This window comes from Furipterus horrens, unplaced genomic scaffold (assembly GCF_987537825.1).
Source record: "Furipterus horrens unplaced genomic scaffold, mFurHor1.1.pri manual_scaffold_4, whole genome shotgun sequence".
Taxonomy (NCBI): Eukaryota; Metazoa; Chordata; class Mammalia; order Chiroptera; family Furipteridae; genus Furipterus; species Furipterus horrens.
This window is the reverse complement of record NW_028327174.1, coordinates 38828205-38849119: the sequence shown is the minus strand read 5'-3', so window position 1 is coordinate 38849119 and position 20915 is coordinate 38828205. Positions and strand designations below refer to the sequence as shown.

General features: G+C 39.5%; 1 long non-coding RNA gene across 1 annotated transcript in view; it reads right to left on the bottom strand.

The window, feature by feature from the left end:
* Positions 1-9141: 9141 nt before the first annotated feature.
* The window catches only part of LOC150011546 (uncharacterized), a 51309-nt gene continuing 39535 nt past the window's right edge, over positions 9142-20915 (bottom strand). The window contains exons 4-5 of the long non-coding RNA XR_016510445.1: positions 13180-13315; positions 9142-9477 (exon numbers count right to left, since the gene is read on the bottom strand). This is a non-coding gene — a long non-coding RNA (uncharacterized LOC150011546). The remainder of the gene's footprint in view (positions 9478-13179; positions 13316-20915) is intronic.

The following is a 20915-nucleotide window of genomic DNA, read 5'->3' as shown; positions in this document are numbered from 1 at the left end:
TGTTAAAATATTTGAGTGTTGTTTTCTTTTAGATTTCTCCTTTGAAGTTCTATTTAAGCATGCATGGACTATGCTTTGCTCCAATTCTTCACTTCTATAGTGGGATCTCTTGTTAATTCTGTCTCTTTATTTCTCTTTTATTTTGTTTCTTTTCTACATTTTCTATTCTCTATAGCTTTTACTCTGGTCTCACTGTTGTCACCTCTCTCTTGTGCCCTTTCTATTTTGTTTTTTTAAATGTTTGTAACTTTTTGTCTTGCTTTTCCCCCTGAGTTCTGCCATTACTTTCTGTTGTCTGTTCTTTTCTTCACTGAGTTTCCCGATGTTGGCTTTCATATTTGGGATTCATTTAACTTTTTTCACATTAATGATAGATTGTTTAGTTGTAAATTTTGTCTGCTCTATAGCATCTTTCCCTGAAATTTTTCTTTGTCTCTAGTAATCTCTTGCTGTTCTTTCCCACATAGTTTCTTAGAGTATTTTTGGATGACCACTACACATTTCTTTTACAAAATGTATTGTTGTTATATTGTCCTAAACCACCTTTTGCAAGATGTTAGAGCCAAGGGGTAGATGAGGAGAAGTAAGGGCCAAGGTAGCATTGCTGGCTTAGAAACTCAAGAGCTCTACCGTCTTTTTTACTATATAAATATGACACTCTTGTGAAGCAATGTCTTCTGTATTTCACGGAACTTATCCTGGTTCAGGTGGCTTCTCTTACCGGCCCCATGATCCCCTAGTTTCTTCACCAGTTACTGCTATCAGGAGATAGAACCTGCTTTCTAAGGTGACCCCCGTACTTTTTGAGGGAGTGCTTTGTTGATACTTTCTGAGCTATACCAACTCTGGACAACTTGGGCAGCTTCTGCACCTTGTTACTCATCCTTTTCTAGAACTTCTAACCTCTTTGATCTAATACCCACCTCCAGCAGCTCCCTTATAGAGTGGAACGTTCTTCTTCTGAGGGGCTAAAACTCAGGAGATTGCTGAGATGAACCACATTAACCCCTCTGTACTTCCCACCTTCCCATTCTTGCCTGGGCTCTCCCCCTTTCTCCCCCTTCCTCCCCTTCCTGTACAGTTTTGCTGGCCTCATCTGTTCTGGGCAGTTTTTAAGTGTAAATACAGTTAGCAGGTTTTCTTTGTCTCCTGGCTTCACTGTCAACAAATATTGTGTTTAAAAAAAAAAATAGGTTTTTCTCTGTGTGGTTTCCAAGAGAGGTTGAGACAAGATTTAGAGTTAAGCTGGTACCATGTCCTTACAGACGTTCTACAACTGTGTTTAAAATTGAAAAAAAAAAAAACAAAAAAAAAAACAGGCTGCCATTGAATTCTCTTGAAAATCTGTTTTCGATCCTTAAAATAAAGATGTAAAAAATAAATGTGGTTTAAGGTTTGAGGCAGATATTGTGACTGACCTGTGCTCATCTAAGTCAACTGTCTACTAGAGGGCTTGGGAGCAGACTGGTGAGGCAGGAATTGCGTGGGCGTGGCTAAATGAAGCCTGGGAATGAATGGGCAAACACTTCCACAGGAGCAGATTGGGAGCTGATTACCGTGATTTCTTGGTGATTTTCTTGGATGAATCATGGCAAGAGAAGTCCAAGGAGCAGAGAAAGAGAAAACACACTGGAACTCTACCATGAAGCCTGTGAAAAGGAAGAGAAAGTGGCAAAGGAGACTGGGACTGAGTCTCGAGGCAGCCAGGAAAAATATCTCCCTTAGACAAAAAGCATTTACATAAAAGTTGGTTCAGAAATATAGTTTCAGAGCTGCGCAATTTTAAACAAATTTCACCTTAATTTTGGAAGCCGAGAATAAGTCAAATTGTAACTGACAAGACAGTTTAATGTTAAGAAGTATCATGTTATGCATTTAGATCCTGTTAAATGAAGTAGCTCTTACATTCAGGGGGTGAGTTTTTTCAGTGTTGTGAATGCGGGAAAGGTATGAGTACTGTATATATTGCCTAACGTCATCATACCTCACTGTTACCCACACTGAAATCACTGAATTGCTGTGTTTAGCTGAGTCACCATCTATTTAATGACAGACACCCGTCAGCGCTGCAAGTTTTATGCCTTGAAGAAAAAACTAAGTGGTCTCTTTATCAACAGAAATGTGACAAAGTCTGGAAAACCCTTAATACCCTAAAGACTGTAACTCCTGTGGCTGAATTTCAGACAGATTTTGACAGAGGGCAGAGGATATTATTTTAGTCAAGAGACTCTTCCCAGAATCCCTCAGATAATAGTTGGGTGGTTGTCCACTCGCTTTCTGCCTCTAGGTCTGGCCTCTAACAACTGTGACATCCCTGGCAAGATACATTATTAACACATTCCTTGGACTGCTGTGAGTGGGTGTCAATATGACAGCAGGCAGGTGCTTGGAAATGGATCTCCCAGCCCTGGGATCTTGTTCTGCTTTGCAAAGGCTGTAATGCTTGGCTTTGTTATAGGGATTAAGACCTATGATTTCAGTTATGCAACATCAACAATCCTCTGTTAATCCAATAATGATTCAACAACTGCTCTTTAGATCCTTTGATTTAGTGAAATGTAATGGAGTAGTTTTTAGATTCCTGAATTTCAACTACATTAATTGCTATACTTAGAGTGCAGCTGTGGAGGCTTTAATCCCTCTTTACTGCAATGATATTTAATTGAACTGAATTATAATAAATTACCTTGAATGTACTAATGACTGTTCATTTGTTTGTACTGTATTAATTAAAAAATTTTTTGAAAGCTATCAAACTTTGAGGTACAGACCAGATTGCTTCATGTTCTCTCACATAACCTGAAAATATAGTAAATAGAAAAATGCACTGGTGAGGCAAATGGGGGAAGTTTCTAAACATTTTTATTTTCAGTGACATTTTTCATTCCTTAATGATAAGTGATACATATATACATGCTGCTTTTCAATTGTAACTACAATCCCTTAAAATCAAACAACAAATTTCTCTCTTCCCTATTAGATGGAATCTGTATCAACACATTCAAGTCACAAAACAGAGGGACAGAGAAATGGAAACAAAGATTAAAAATAATGCTGCTTAGAAGGCAAAAATATAAGAGAACAGAGGTAGTGAGTGTTTATCACACTTAGGGAAGCACTAAGGATTATACATTCATTTTTTCATCAAGTACAGAACTGTGGCACAGCCCGTGGAGAAATGTGCATCACATGTCACACTCCGAGCTTTCTTCTGAAGGAAACAGCTTCAGAAGTTTTTTGAACACTAAGTTACTACAGCCTGAGCTCAGTTCAGAAAGTGAAATCCACCCTACTGCGCTTGTCACCACTGGTTGACCAAGGACTGTTGCCTAAATCAGAGTCGCCATGAGGAAGGCCAAGAATCTCTGCCAGGCTTTGGTCAAACTTGGCCGCACAGAGTACTCCAGATGGAATAGTGACAAATTGACCCAGTCAGATCTTCTTTCTTATAAAGAAGGAATCCCTAGAGTGCACAGGGAGGCTGAATGTGTCCCAGAGCTTGAGGTCTGCTCTCTTTAACCAAGGGCTAAGGTGTGTGAAGGCAGGAGTGACTGCACAGCCCAGAAGGAGGTGATCACTGTGCAGCTCACATGCCCCTACTTCACAACTCTTACCACAAAGGTAACCTGAGCACCTCCTTCTCTTTTTGGTAATCTTAAAAACCCATGTTATACATAAGAAATTAGATCTCTGCATCAGAGTGCCTGCCTAGTGTTCTATTTTCCCTCCAAACTAGAGAGAATATGAGAAAGCAGAAAGTGGGAAAGCTTTAGTGCTCCCCAACATGGGGTCTATTTCTAACTCTGCTACTTAGTAGATGACAACACTGTCAAGTCTTCTCTGAGCTTCAGCTTCCTTGTCTCTAAAATAGAGATAATCTACATATGACCAGAGCTACATAGCCCCCTGACCTCTACCCCAATCAATAGACACTTCTCCAAAGAAGACATACAGATAGCCAATAGACATATGAAAAAAAAAAAAAAGCTCAACATCACTAATCATCAGAAAAATGCAAATTAAAACCACAGTGAGCTATCACCTCACACCTATCAGAATGGCTATCATTAATAAATCAGTAAACAAGTGCTGGCAAAGATTTGGAGAAAGGGGAACTCTTCTGCACTGTTGGTGGGCATGCAGACTGGTGCAGCCATTGTTGCAGCCATTGTGGAAAGCAGTTAGGAGTTACCTCAAAAAAGTTAAAAGTGAAGCTGTCTTATGACCCAGTGATTTCACTTCTCAGAATTTATCTGAAGAAACCCGAAACACTAATTCAAAAGAATATATCCACCCCATGTTCACTGCAGTGTTATTTACAATAGCCAAGATTTGAAGGCAGCCCAAATGTCCATCAGTAGGTGAGTGGATAAAACAGCTTTGGTACATTTGCACAGTAAAATACTACTTGGCTATAACAAAGAAGAAAATTTACCACTTGAGATAGCATGGATGGATCTGGAGAACGTTATGCTAATTGAAGTAAACCAGTCAGAGGAAGCAAATACCATATGATTTCACTCATACATGGAAAATAATGAACAAACTGAACTAACAGGCAATAGAGATGGGCTCATAGGTAGAAAGCAGGCTGACAGCTTAGGGGAATATATTAGGGGGTGGAGGGATCAATGAAAAAAGAAAAAAGATAAAGGACTCATGAACTTGCACAACAGTGTGGTGATTGCAGAGGGGAAGGGGGTATAATGGGGATGAGTGATAATGGAAAGGAATACAATAAAATTTACTATTAAATTTAAAAAAATAAAATAATGAACAATTTTGTAAACTATAAATTAATGTATAAATATTATCATATCAATCCTTAGCTAAACTATGTGTCTCTACTACTGTCACTTACTTTAACCTCTGTCCTGCATAATAATGTTTGAGATAATCAGGCAAGTTTAATAAATGCTATTGCAAAAGTCACTGCATTATAACCACAATCCACACAGGTAATTCAGCAGGGACACCACATTCAAAGAAGAAAAGTGCAATAATCATTCAAACCTTCACTTGTGTTTCTTGTACAAGGTAAAGCTCAAAGGTAACCCTTGCTGAAATTTTCTTCCTCGCTTATGACTTAATATCTGACATTTTCCAGGAGCTGTCACGTGCCTTCTCTTCTTCATCCTCCATGACCCCTCCTATTTATCCCTCTCTGTGTCCTTTCCACCTCTGCCCTGAGCCCTTCATCACTATCATATCGCCTCACACTCTCCAAGTGTCAGCTCCCCAAACTCCAGGATCTCTGGGAAGAAATTTCCACATTCCCTTTCATTAATGTTTCAAAGGTATGGGGCATTTAGCCCTCAACACACACCCCAATTCTGGCTCACAACGAACATAGGGCCACTGTGAATCCTTCTCAAGGGGAGTTGGAGAGGAAAGAAGTGAGGAGCGCCTAAACAGAGCCTACTTTATTTGGCAGAGAGAAAAGCTGGGAACACTCACCTATCATTGTCATTTTGGTTCTATCCCATGTACAATGATTAGACGAAGAATAGTCAATTTAAAAGTATTAAGTTCCTACTGGGAATCAGGCTCTAGTAATGTGATAGACTTGAGCTTCCTTGTCTCTGTCCTTCAAAGCTTTGTAGCCTCATTGATATGCCTAGTGCCTTATCCATGCCCAGAAGGTGCTGTAGATAGATGCTCATGGGAGTGATGACAATGAGGTCCTGTCACAAGATTAATCTGGAAAAGGGGTGCAGGGAACAGAAACTGCTGAAATTGCAGGGATTTCAGGGTATCTTTAGGGAGTTGGCTGATGCTTGTAACAATAAGATTTTCACTGGGGTATAGAAAATATGCCGTGTTTGGCAAGTAGAGAGTAGAGAGCCTAATTTGAACTAAAAATCTATAAAAGTTTGACATCTCTCCCTCTATTATTTGATGGCGGAGAAATGTAAAACTTTTTTTGGTGTAGAAGTTGCTGAACCTTTTTGTTGTTGTTCTATTTGAATGAATTTTGCAGCTTTTTAATAGGTGGTACTCCAACAGAAGTATTTAGAATTAAGGAAGAAAGTGCTGTAGGAACAAAGGCCCCAGCCTGAGGACTTGTGCTGAGACTATCTTTTAATTTGACCAACTTGTTGCAAACATGTTCAAGTCAGGTAAATTCACTTAGAGTTTATGAAGGATTCGCTTCATAAGCAATGAGAGATGATGAAATATAATAGTTTTTAAAAACAAGTGAGAGGTAATGATACCTCTTATCAATGCTCTAATAAGTTGATTGAGGGGATTGAAAAGTATGAGTGTAAAATGATAAGTACAGTGCCTAATACAGAGCAGGAGCTCAATAAATATTTGAGGGTGAATGAATGAAACATAGGAATGAATTAGCCTTTCTGCTCTCTGAAGTGAAGCTGGGGCTGAGGAGTCAGAAGTCATGGGTTTTAGACAAAGATCATGTCCTGAGGCTGTGCAATATGGTAGTTAGTAGGCTCTGGACTCAGGTTGTTTGGCCTGAATCCAGGACCCACCACTTGTCAGCTCTATGACCTAGGCAAGTGACTTTACTCCTTCCTTCACTTTCCTATAAATTGGGATAACCACAGAGACTACCTTATAGGCTTATTGCTAAAAGCATTTGGAATGTCAACCATCATGAAAAATCCCCTGCCCATTTGGAGAAAATACCATCCCACCCACATGGTTCTAACCAATAGAATATGGCAAAGATGATAGGATGTCACCTCCATGATTAATTACTTAAGATTGCATCATTGGCTTTGTTGAGAGAGAGACTCAATTACTTGCTCAATTTGAGGAGAGAAACTGTTATGTTAGGAAGGCCCATGTAGTAAATAACTAAGGGGGGTTCTAATTGACAGCCAGCAAGGCACTGAGGACCTCTGTCCAACAGCCCACAAGAAACTCAATGCTGCCAACCGTCATGTAAGCTTGGAAGGAGACCCTCACTTATTCAAGTCTCAGATGAGATCTCAGCCCCAGTCAGTACTCTGATTTTAGTCTCTTGAGACTCTGGAACAGAGAGCATCCAGCCTGGACTCCTGACCTACTGCAAGTGAAATAATAAATGTGTGTTGTTTTAAGCCACTAGGTTTGTGGTCATTGTCATACAGTGATAAATAATTCAGAAAAGTACTTCCCCAGAGCAGGGACAGTTCGTGCTCACCAAATAGTTATATACTTCTCTATATTTCTCAGCCTCACTTGCAGTGAATTTGGAGATATGTGACAAATTCTGGCCCACAACCTGTGAGCAGAAGTGACTGTGAACAGTTAGGAACCAGACTATCTTCTGTATTTCTTTTCCTCTGCTCTGGTGGCCTGAGAGGCTGCAGGTCTCAGATGTCATGGCTACTAGATATAAGTAAGCTGCCTGGACTACACTAGACCGTATGTGACAGAAAATAGACTTCTGTTGTGCTAAGCCATTGAGAGTTCAGGGTCTGTATATTAACCTTGATTAACAAAACTATCCCACAAGGTTATTATAGGATTATCCAAGTTAATGTACAAAAATAAATAGCACATGTCATATAAATCAACACTTAATAAAACACACCAGTTTAGCTTTATCCTTGTCTTGTATTCTATAAACCTATACTCTTAAGTTATTTTTTAATTTTTACAAACACACCATATCATCTCAAGCCTTCATGCTGATCTCTCTGCCTGGAATGCCCTTTCCTGGCTCATACATCCTTCAAAATTTGGCCAAGGTAGCACCTTCCCTGAGTTAGATGTGGTCCCCTTTTCTTTCCATAGCAGAATGCCCAGTCTGCTCCCAGCACCAACTATACTGGACTCAACTCACCACCTCCTTGGATAAATGGTGAGTAACTTTAAGAAAGAGGTCAAAAGCTCTAGACACTATATAAATATTTAAACTATTTTCTTTCAGGATTCCCCCATGAAAACTCACAGACACTGTCTGTAGGATAAGAGCTCTTTATTCACATGAAGGGTATTAATTTCCCATTATCTTCTTTCACTCTCTACTTTAGACTGAATCCCAGTATTCCTTTTAATCTTCCTGTCATAATTTTAATTCTCAACACTATAATCATCTTTCCAAGCTATCTCCTTATTTGTGAAGTCAAGAATCACAAGAGTGTTCCAGAAAAGGCCCAGGGGGATTGAAAGGCTCTCTAGTCTATTCTGTGATATTTTTGTTCTTGAACTTGATGGTGCTCTCTTAGCTGCTTGCTCCTGGAGCCCCAGAACTCATACATCTTAAGTTTTTGTACTATTTCATAAAATCTTGTTCCTCCAGCTTCCCAGACTCAAAGTCACCTTGTTGAAATAGAGACAAATTTTATCCCTGCAGTTTCTCTAATTGACATATGTAATTTAAATTCTAGTTTATAACTTTAGTGTGCTCCTTCTATAACTTAATAATCTTTGTTAATAATACGCAGAATCTCTCTCCTGGACCATTGGTGAAGCAGACTTAGTGAGACTAAGCTCAGTCTTTCTGTGTCTCAATTTTGCACCTCAAAGTTTGCAGATTAGTAATTTTTAATCCCTGTGTACAACTCACAATGTTCTCAAGACCTTGAGAAAAAAGACTTGCAAACAAATCTTACAAGCTTATTAATGTGCTTACAAAACATTCACAAGTAGGAGTTAAGAGAGCTATTCTGATTTTTTGCTGCATTACATTTTGGCCTTGGATGTCACAGTATTTTCCTCCTTAAGTTACATTTATATTTTTAGGTACTATTCACATCAGCTGTACCTTTGACATATAGTTCCCTGTAGATGCCATGAATTGCTTTCTAGATATGATAAATGATACCCAAGAATCAATGAAAAGCTGAGGTATGTGTAAAACACCATGCCACAGGAGCTTAATGATGATAGGGTATCATTTTTAATACTATGAATGAAGATGATAACTTTAAATAGCATTTTCTACTTTCTGAAGCATTTTCACATGTATTATTGTATTAGGTCATTGCAGCAATCCTGTGCTTAAGCATATAGTGTAATTTCTATTTTAAGATGTGAACTCAGAGAGAGGACTTCCTCGTGTGCTCACAGCCAGAGCAAGTAGCAAAGTTGGAAAGATCACCCAGTATTTTTCACTCTTAAGCCACTTCTGTTTTCACACAATATACTGTTTCTTCATTATTTTATTTATAATCATTAATAATCTTCAGTTAAATGAATCTAAAACCAAAATCCTTTCCAAGTTATGTTTGATTTTATTGCCCTGGGTTTCAGCCACAAAAACATCTAAGCAGCAATCTCTCACTGGAGGTTTTACTGAGTTTTCCATCGGCCAGTTCACTTGTCCTCAGGGTGGCAGAGCTGGGGTACCTTCAGCTTCTGGATACTTCTCTCTGGGCTTTGCATGTGGTCCATACAGTTCAGAGCCAGCATACTGAATTTCCCTCATGCTTCCTATTTCTTTGACTTCCCTTTCTACACATCTTTTCTGACTTCTTTTTCTTCCAGCAGCAGATGCTTCTTGATTGCCTGAGGGAGTGAGGGGTGCTAGGTAAAGGGGGGCAGAGAGGGAAAATTTGGACAACTTTAGTAACGTAATCATAAAATATAATTTTTTAAAAAAAGAGCAGACATTTTCATTGGATGTGGTGTGAGCAGGGAGTATTAGCAAGTTCATTTAACTAGCAGATTCAAGCCATGTTCTCCAGTATCAACTTTACAAGTAATATGTTACAGCAATATTTCATCTCTTTATAGCTTCCATCCGCCTGACTCCTCTGTCTAACTTGCAATTGATTCTGAACTCCAGTGAGGAAAGGATTGTTATTTATTGGTTGCTCTCAAATCCCAACACAAATAAAACATTAATAAGACTGGTAGCTTCTTCAGTATTTTCTGCATGATGTTTTTTGCTTGTTTGTTTGCCGTTACCACCACTGTCTTACTTTCCTAATGCTGCCTTAACAAATAAATTCAACCTTAGCAGCTAAAATGACAAAAAATTTGTGGCCTACCTAAGAATTTTTTTTTTTTACCTCGAAGTTATAAATATTTTCCCATGTACTTCCATCTAGAAGTTTTATAGTTTTCATATTTATATTTAGATTCATGATCCATTTTAAGTTGATTTTTGTGTCTGGGAAGAGGTAATGATATGTTCTGGTAAACGAAAGGTCATTTTTATTTTCCAAATAGGTATCTAGTTGTTCTAGCTTGATTTGTTGAAAAGACTAGTCCTTTCCTATTGAATTACCCTGGTAATGTGCCAAAAATCAATTGACCAAAGTACAAATAGTAGTCTAGTATGCTATTCTTTATATAAGAAAAAATGGGGTGGACATAAGAAATTTATAAATGTAATTTTTCACTTATACAGCAGACATTCAGGAAAGATAAACTTAAGATTAATGAGATGACATACAGGGAACAAGAAATAATGCAATACAAAGATTGTGGGAATGGGAATAAGTCAGCAGGAATTGGGGGGAGACCTCACCTTTCTGATGATAACTTCCTATATAGCTCTGACTCTTAGAACCATGACAGTGTTTCACATACTCAAAGAATACATAAGTAATCAAAAATCAAGGATAAAAGGAACTCGGAATGGAATACAAACAGTAAAAAATTCAAACTTAACTATAGTACAAATGAATAACATCACTATACTTGAAGAGATGGGGAAAAATACTAACTTAAGCAACTTTGGAAAATGATATTTTGGATTAGCAATTCAGAAACTACTTATGTGTGCATGAGAACTGAAAGAATAAGTAAATACATTGTGGATAACAAGAGCCAAGTTTTTCACTGTCAGAAAAAGAAGTTACAAATTAATAAAAAGTAAGACCCTGTGGAGTGGGCTTAGAATTATAAATATCAGTACGAGCTCATCATTTTTAATGCACATACAAGGCCTGTCCAGAAAAAGTCCCATCACTGTTAACATAACGAGAATGGTTTGTGTGACATCATGTAACCTGGCAGCCAAGGAGAGTGGACTGGAATGTGCATGTGTGAACAGTGACAACTTCACTGTGCTAGTCAGTGGGTGCGGTAGGCGCCGTTGTGTGAGCACGTGTACTGTGTGGCTGTCGCATTCAAAATGAATAAGTGCATAGAGCAACAAATCTGCATCAGATTTTGCATTAAGCTTGAACATTCCCCTGAGGAAACCATTTGGATGATTCAGAAGGCTTTTGGGGATGATGCAATGAGTGCAGCACAAATACAAGTGTGGCACAAATGCTTCAAAGATGGTTCAGAATCTGTTGAAAGTGACCCACATTCTGAAGGCCTGCAACAAGCAGAACATCTGAGAATGTTGAATGTGTACGGGCTGCAATCAGCAAAGATCGGCTACTGACAGTGCAAGAACTAGAAGCTTAGCCGGGGATTCCAAATACTACCGTGTCTGAGATTTTGATGCAGGATCTTGGCATGAAACATGTTGGGGCAAAATTCATCCTGTGGCTTCTGCTACCAGAGCAGAAGGAACATCATGCTGCAGTTGCTAATGACTTGATTCAAATCTCTACCAATGAACCAGATTTCCTCAAGAAGGTTATAATGGGAGATAAATTGTGGGTCTATGGCTATGGTCTGGAAACAGAGGCTCATTTGTCCCCATGGAAGTCATCTGGTTCTCCACACCCAGAGAAGGTGCAGCAAAGTCACAGCAAGATCAAGACCATGTTAACTGTGTTTTTTGATTGGGAAGGTGTTGGCCAAATAATTAATAAGGAGTACTACCTCAGTGTTCTTCATTGGTTGAGAGATGCAATATGGTGAAAACGGCCACAGCTATGGGCAACTCATGACTGGAAGCTTCAAAAGGATAACACACCCACTTATGCATCATGTCTCACACAGAGTTTTTCCCCAAAACATGAAATCACCCTGGTGACTCAGCCCTCCTACAGCCCAGATTTGGCACCCTATGAATTCTGGCTTTTCCCAAAACTAAAATCACCTTTGAAAGGGGAGAGATTTCAGACCATCGATGAGATTCAGGAAGATATGACAGGGTAGCTGATGGCATGTAGGAGAACTGTGTGAGGTCCCAAAGTGCCTACTTTAAAGGGGACTGAGGCATCATTGTCCTATGTACAATGTTTCTTATATCTTCTTCAATAAATGTTTCTATTTTTATATTACATGGCTGGATACCTTCTGGACAGACATCATACATAGATAGATATAGGAAGAAGTAGATGTATGCAGGTGTTAGTGAGTGTATGTGGTATGTGTGTATACCTCTGGGAAGGGACATGATTGGTCTCAGATTTGCACTGATGTCTCTCTGACTACAGACCTGGCACTCCCTCCATTGCCCGGCACTACCCTCTCTGCCTGTGACTTCCTCTGCTTTGCGTTTCCTGCACATCCTTGGTGATGTGAATAGGTCTCCCAGACTCAAATGCTGAAGAAACAAGGGGTGGGGAAAATGTTCCTTTGCAATGACATGGAAATAAACTCTTTTTCCTTAGACTGATTAGCTGCAAGTTTAAAATTTCTAAACGTAATTGCCTTTAAAAATTGAATAAATCTGGAAAGGGGTGGGAGTCTTCAGCTGGCTGGCAGTTGTGTGCAGTTTGTTTGACTTTAATATATTTATAGAAGTTGTCTCTGTCACCAAGCCTCTGGGAACACTTGTACTATTTAAAATATAAATCAGAAAAATATGCTGATGTAATTGTCTGCCCTGAGGAATTTCCCCCTAATCACAGCCTTCATGCCAATGTAAAAATTCCCACTTGGGACAGATGAAACTTAAAAGTTTGCTTATGATTAGAAGTTAGCTTGAAATGCTTTGTCCCAACACAAGTTCATTTCAGACTAGAATTTCCCATACACAGCATCTCAATCATTTCTTCTCCTTCTGCCTTCCCCTGCAAGGAGCTTTGTCCACCTCCCCAATTGCCCATCCCCCACACCTTCAACTTTACAAATATCTGTGGCTTTGCAGAGCTGTCCTCTCTTGGACATCTTTAGTGGCTCCTTCTGCCTGCTCCTAGCCATAAGACCTCATTAGCATCTGCATCCAGGCAATTCCCCTGGCCTCCCACAGTCTCCCCCTCCTCCTCCTATGTCCCTGTGCCCCCACATTTGCCTCTACACTGTTTCCCTGAGGCCAGTTACTGTCTGCTGCTACCAGGACCCGCAGCTCAGCACTTCTGCTCAGTATTGCCCAGTGGAGTCCCTATCAGAAGTGATCTGTTCTCCTTCACAAAACCAATGGTACTTTACCTGTATTTTCAGGAGTCCTTTTATAGAGTCTTTGCTGTTATTGATGCACATTGTTGATATTCCCTCCTAGCCCAAAGCTGGAGGAGGGCACAGAGTTAACCCAGAGATAGCAGAGGTAAAGTGCCTGGGACCCCACCTGGTGGGCACACAAAAGGCCTTTGATAAATAGTGGTTTGCACTTCTTTGTCTTCTACATTAAAAAATAGTACATGAGCAATAACTATTTTTAAGTATATTTTATTGATTATGCTATTACAGTTGTCCCTATTTTCCCTCTTTGCCCCCCTCCACCAGGTATCCCCCTTGCCTCCAGCAATCCCCCCACCCCTTAGTTCATGTTCATGGATAGTGCATATAAGTTCTTTGGCTTCTCCATTTCTTATATTATTCTTAACATTACCCTGTCTGTTTTGTTCCTACCAATTATGTTTCATGATCCCTGCACCTTTTCCCACATTTTCCCCCTTCCCTCTCCCAGCTGATAACCCTCCAAATGGTCCCCATACCTATGATTCTGTTTCTGTTCTGGTCGTTCCCTTAATTTGTTTGTGTTTTTAGATTCAGTTGTTGATAGTTTTGAGCTTGTTGTCATTTTACTGTTCATAGTTTTGAATTTTTTTTCTTAATTAAGTCCCTTTAACATTTCATGTAATAATGGCTTGGTGATGATGAACTCCTTTAGCTTTACCTTGTCTGGGAAGCACTTTCTCTGCCCTTCAATTCTAAATGATAGCTTTGCTGGACAGAGTAATCTTGGTTGTAGGTCCTTGCTTTTCATTACTTTGAATACTTCTTGTAAGTCCCTTCTTGCCTGCATTTAAGCAAGACTTTCATGGGATTCTGATGCATAAAAGTTTGAAAAGTTTGGAAACAGGTGATCTCAAATATCTAAACTTCAATGTTTTTCTTACAATGGAGCAAAGAGGAAGAACTCCATTGAGGCAGCCTCCATGCCAGGATGGCAAAGAGAAAAATGGGGAAGACACTGCTAACTCAATCCTCACCTGACCTATCTCTGTGCCTCCTCTCAAGAAGCATTCTGTAAAGTGTTATTGTCTGACCATGATGCTGTACAGCTGGAACTAATACAAGATAATATTGAATATAAAAAAATAAGTATAGTTTTGATTTTAAAGAAAGAAAGCTGACAAAAGGAAGCATTCTGTAAATTATATATAGCTAGGTACTTCCACTGCTATCTTTTTAGAAAACCCCTCTTAAGTCCACAAATTACACAAAGATCCATAATTGTGTATAACCAGCTTAGGAGATGAAAAAAGAATGAAAAGGTCAGAGAACAAGGTATCTGTGGAATCAGTGGCCTCTTGAATAGTCCATAGCATATATCTTAACCTTTCATGTCCTAGAGTCTTTGTTGTGTTTGTTCATTTGAGTCCATGGTGGTTCAGGTACATGTTAAGCTCCTTAAAATTTTATGAAGGATGGTGTGTGTATGTCATTTTTCAGAGGAGAGGGTCAGTAGTTCTAGTAAAATTTTCAAAAGGGTCCATGACTCAAAAAAAAAAAAAAAAATATATATATATATATATATATATATCGTCGGCAGCCGTCCGTCTTGAGAGACGATGGTGTAGCTTCTTAAGAGTCTATCTGCACCGCCGAGAATGGCTGCACAGCCATATATATATAATCACTGTATAAAATGCATGGTTATTGAACACTGGCCAAATGTTAAATACAACTAACTTGAAAGCCAAAAAGATTGTCTTTCTTACACCAGAGTTTCTCAGCCTAAATTCAAACATGGAAAAGAATTAGCTCTGTGGGTGGTATTTTTCTTTGTTTATACAATATATGCTTTTAGGACTTATAACCTCATAAATAGCAATTTTATGCCTGTCAGTATTGTTTTGGCTTAAGAGGGTGGGATTACAAATTCTATTGGCCTCATTCCAGATCCATCATTTTACTTCCACAGCTTCACTGTATCACAGAGGCTTTAGATTCTGTCTTTTTAAAAGTCTACATGCGGACACACATGCCCACACAAAGTAGAAGTTACTTTGGTCTTAAATGCTCCTTTCCTTTTCTTCTTCATATACAAAACCCCTACCTTCTTTTATTTTATTGGCTTCCCCTCTCGTCTCATTCTGCTCACAGGGTGGTGGAGTTTTTACCCTAAAAAACGAAGTGTTATAGGCAGGTGTGGTGCTACCATATGGTCATATAAGAATTCTCTTTAGGTCACCAGAGTCAAGCCATTGGAGAGGAAGTCTCGGGGAAAGTATGAGTAAACTTTTAAGGGAAAAAGCTGTACTGTTTGTGGTCTGATGCAAGTGTCTCTCATTTAATGTCTTAACTGGGTAGATTTCATGCCTTACTCTCATGTCAGGTTCTTTCAGACAATCAGAAAGAGAGACATAGTTAGGCTATCAGTTATGGGGGCTTGTTGGGGGTATCAATGGAAAAAACAAGGCCAAAACTAAGCTGCTAAATATATAGAAACATAACTTGTAGTTGTAATTGTTTACTTATTTGTATATATTTATTTATTTGCAATAGTAGAGCTAATGGTCCAACAGCCACTTTAGGGCAGGGATTGGGGTGGAAAGGAGTAAACCCAAAGTGTAGAATCCACAGTATCTCTGATGAATTCTTGGGGCCCAGCCCTCCATCTCTTGCTTTGCCTTTCTTCTCAACTACCCATATGTGGCTCTCCAGTCTTCTCTGCAAGTCATGGCTTCTATTTCCTGCCTTCATTCCTTGTATCTCTATGTCTTCACCACTCTATTAATAGGCCATTGTCTTTGTGTGTCTGCATCCCAAAGGACAGGATCTGATTGGTTTGAATTTTCTCCCTCTTGGACACAATATTTCCTTTGGGGAGAACTCTAAAAGGAGTCCTTCGGATGAACAACCATTGTGTCAGAAGGCCCATTCCTGAGCGAGAGAGTGTGGCTGCATTTGTCATAATTAATAATACCTGTGAATACCTTTACAACCCCAACAAAAAGTTATAAATGTGGTAGCAGTTTTCAAAATTTGGCTTAGTGCATGGCAGGCTGTGGTGGTCAGAATAATGTCCCCCAAGGATGTACTTCTAATTCCAAAATCTATGAATATGATACCTTACATGTCAAAGAGGACCTTGTGGCTTTGATTAGGTTAAAATTTTGAGGTGGGGAGATTATACTGGATTATTTGAGTGAGCTCAATATGAGACACAGAGGGAGATATTTAAAAATGCTACCCTGTTGGCTTTGAAAATGGAGAAGGGACCATGAGCCAAGGAATGCAAGCAACTTCTAGAAGCTGGAAAAGATAAGGTAATGAGTTCTCTAGAGCCTCTAGAAGGAACACAACCTTTATGACACCTTGATTTTCACCCAGTAAGACTGTCAGACTTCTGATCTCCAGAACTGTAAGATGATACATTTGTGTTATTTTAAGCCATTAAGTTTTGATAATCTGTTGCTGAAGCAGAAAATTACAGGCCCTCAAAGCATTCTTTCTATAAAAATCTCCTGCTTCTAAAAAAATAGTTTCAGAAGGAATTATAGGTCAATTCCTCTTCATTCCAAACTAGGCATAATTTATGTGTCACTTTTTTGCGTATCCACACAGACCTTTCCATATTCTACTCTCACTATTGGCTTGGCTCTTAACTAGTCAGGAAACTTGGGTGTCACCTGAAGTTTGATTGGAACTAACATTACCCATCCCTACCCATTCTCCTACTTTTGTAGGCAGTGGACATGAATCCCAAACTTGGCCATAGTTGTTGACTCAGGGTTAAACACAGAACAATATATAAGATTCTCTGGTATGGCTATGGGAGAAGAGTTCCTCTTTAAGCTGGTGGCAGATGAGTGTAGGGTTTTATGTGAACATCATGTCTTCCATGTGTAATGAGCCATCTGAAAAATAAAGAGAATCAGAGCCCTGACTTTATTGTTTCAACTCCAAGACTGAGCTATGCCTGACATCTGCCTTATTCCTGATCTTCCTAAATAATAAGTTCCATTTTTAATCTATCAACACACCCTGTTAGCTTGCTTTTAAAATTTATCCAGAAGCTAATCATTTGTCATGACTTTGCTGTGATTGCAGACCAGTCCGCAGTCATCTCCCTGAGTTACAGCAGCAGCCAAATGACCTGGATATCCTACTTCTGCACTGCTTCTCTTCACTCCATTCTCAGTCCAGTAGCTAGGACTATATTCTAAAAATGCAACTCGGGTAACATCACTCCTCCACTGCCTCTCAGTTTACTCAGGGTAAAAATAAGTTCTTGCACTTATCCATAGGACTCTACATCATCAGCTCTCCCTAGCCTCTTACCTTTCTGAGTTCACATCCTTCGGGCCTTTACTCAGATACCATCCATGATGCCTTATGCTCTGGCTTTCTTCAAAGCATTATATTATATTCTTCTGTCTTAAAAAACACTTGGTGCCTTGCTACAAATTACAAAACAGTGACCTTTTCTCCAGGCTAACAATGCAGCCCATTGAGATCCAAGGCTTGGAATTCTGATTTGAAGTCTACTTGCCCTCTCATCTGGGTGCTATTGGGTATTGAATAAATTGTATGGTGTATATATATGGCAGTCTGTATCTTTAATGTCTGTTTCCTCTCTGGAATGTACACTTTATGAGATCTTTTATTTGTGTGTGTGTGTTGTTAACAATTGCATCCTCAATATTTAGAATAGTGCCTCATATATAATAGGAGTTGAAGAGATGCTTTCTTCAACAATTATGTTTGTAAGTTTCCTTTTTTTGCTTGAGCTAGCCTGAATTGGTTTTCTGTCACAACAAGAAGAGCCCTAATATACCCATGAAATGTTCAAATATTTATGTAGAACAGCACTGGTGACATAAATTGCTGTTCTCTTGAACAATTCATTTTATGTTTGGATATTTAGGCTCTGTTGAAAATTCTTCCTGATAGTATAGTGAAATCTATCTCCCTGAAAATTCCACACATTTCTTACTTATAGATTAGGCAGCACAAAAGAAATTTAATTCTTTTACTATAAAACTCCTGAAATATTTGAAGGCAGCTATTATTATCTTTGTATCTTCTCTTTTTTTTTTTAATTAAAAGCTCCCAATTTCTTCAACTGTTTCTCTTAAGATATTGTTTAAAGAAATCTTATTCTCCTTGTTAGCTCTCTTTGAATGTCTCAGGCTTTTTTATTTATTTTATTTTTTAATGTTTCTTTGAATCAGATTGAATGCAATACTCTCAGTGGGATTCAACCAATATAAAGTAGAGCAGAATTATCACCTTATCTTTAAGACATTCACTTAATCTTTATGACATTCTACTTTAATTAATGCAATTTATGGTTGAATTAACATTTTGGGAAAGTCAAAACATAACAATGATTTATGTTGAGCTTACCATGAATGGAAACTCCAGACTCTGTATCACGAAGGCTGTTGTTAAGAGATACTACATTACATAATGGGACAACTGACACTTTGGAACCAAAATTGCCTGCACACAGGTGCATGAGCCTTAGATCAGTCTGTGTCCTCTGTGGCTTTCTGTCAGCTTCAATATTATAGAATTCTTGTGTTATCTTCATCCAAATCTCTCTATTTCCCTTCTGATCACCTCTCTAATCTGATTGCTGTGAGGCAGAATGCACTTACACTGCTCCAACCTCACATTCTGAAGCTGGAGAACAAGTCCTGGGCTCCCACCTTATGTCCAAGACCCAGTGCCCTCACACACCAGAAGATACTTGCTTTCCTGCCTAGGTTCTATCTCCTGTTCCAAGAATTTGCCCAGGGTCTCAGCCTTCTCCTGTCTCCGTGCCTTGCTGTGATCCTGTGGGATATTAAAGCCTGTCTGTTGATCTTCCTTCTGGTGAAAGGAGACCTAATACCCAGTGCTAATCTGTAGGATGCCAACACTGCTTGGCAAGACCTCTCTGTACATTAGCCAATCCCTATCCCCCACAACAATATCTGCCTTCCTATTGAAATACTCACTCTTTCTACTGAGGACCATATTCAAGTCATAATTAAAATTATTTTTCTCTTTTATGTAGAACATACTAAAGTGCATGAATGAGTAGAAAAGCCCCAGTTAGAAAGACAGGAGACAGATAGAATAGGACCAAGAGAGGAAAGTTTCAAAGAGAAAATTGTCATCAATTACAAATGTTGCAGAGAGATCAGAGAATTTGAGCACCAAGAAAACATGACTGTGCTTGGTAGAGTTTCTCTGATTTCTGCAAAGAGAAACTTTTGATACCTGTCTTCAGCCCATTATGGCACAATGATTGCACACATTGGATCTGTCCTCAGTACATAGTTACATTGCTCCATCCTAAGCTATAACATACAGGTTTTCTATAGCAGGAGAGTGGAATATAAAATGAAAAACTTACTATTTGTCCTGACCACCTACAGCTCATAGGATGAGTATATTCTATTGTTTGCAGAAGACAGGAAAAAAAAAACTTTTACCCTTATTCCACAGAACTAGGGCAGTCATGGGGGTACGAGAAATATACAGGGTCCTCAGGACTTTTCATATCTATGCACAGAGGGAAAGGTAGAGAAGGAGCACCATGGTTCCTGGGACATGATTCTGGGAACTAAAGCTCCCAGCTGGGTCATTACATCTCCTTTGCAAAATTTGGGAATTTTTCCTCCTTTTTTTCAGTTCTTGCTTCCTCATTCTGCACTGCTTGACTGTTTTTTTCTTTTTCTTATTTATGTTCCAAATCATTTATTTGAACCCCAGTTTCCTTCCTTCACCATTGGTTTTGTGTGGATTTTCCTTCATTTCACTTAACATAGCCTTCACTTTCTTATATGTTTGCCGTACTCAAGCATATCTGTCAAACCTGTGAACATCTTTATCGCCAGTGTTTTGAATTCTGCATCTGTTAGGTTGTCTATCTCCTCATTTGTTAGATTTGCTATCTCCTCGTCGCTTAGTTCTCTCACTGGAACCTTGATCCATTTCCCCTTCTGGGCCATACTTCTCTGTCTCCTCATTCTGACAGGCTTCTGCGCTTGTTTGCCTCCATGTCCCAGGTAGAGCTGATGCTCTTGTTATGTTGTAAGGGGCAGAGCCTTAGGGATTTGTCAGTACAGGGCGACCGGTTTCACCACATTGTGGCGCTGTATGTGGGGGAGGGGTCCGAGAGGGAACAATGCGCCTGCCCAGCACTTGCCCCTTTTCCAGGCACCTTTCCCACTTCCGCACCAGACTGGCACCCCTCTAGCTGCTGCCCTGGCTGTCGTTCCCAGAGTTGGTGGGTCTGTGGATATTCTAGGACCATGGGGGCCCTTTAAACAAGTGGACTCTGCTGAGAGACTGGCGGTTTCTTCCTCTGCTCCAACCTCCGCTGGTTTTCACAGTCAGAAGCAATGAAGCTTTATTTTCCCAGGTGCTGGGACCATGAGCTGCGCGGTCTGGGCTGGTGCTGGGAACACTCCCCAGGTGTCCCTCCCAACTTTTTATAACATGTGACTGCACATTCCGCCAGCTTGCTGCTGCCGCTGCAGCTGCCGCTACCACACTGAGTCCTCTCTATCCTGGCTCCACTCCTCCTACCTGTCTCGATGAGTATTTCTTCTTTATATCTTTGTTTGCTGGATTTCCATGCAGCTCGATTTTCTGGAACTTCTGGTTGTCTCTAGTTTTGAGATAATTGTATTCCTTCTTAGTTATGGAGGGAGATGCAGCATGTCCGTTTAGGCCTCCATCTTGGCCGGAAGTCACAATTACATTTTTTGACAAAACCA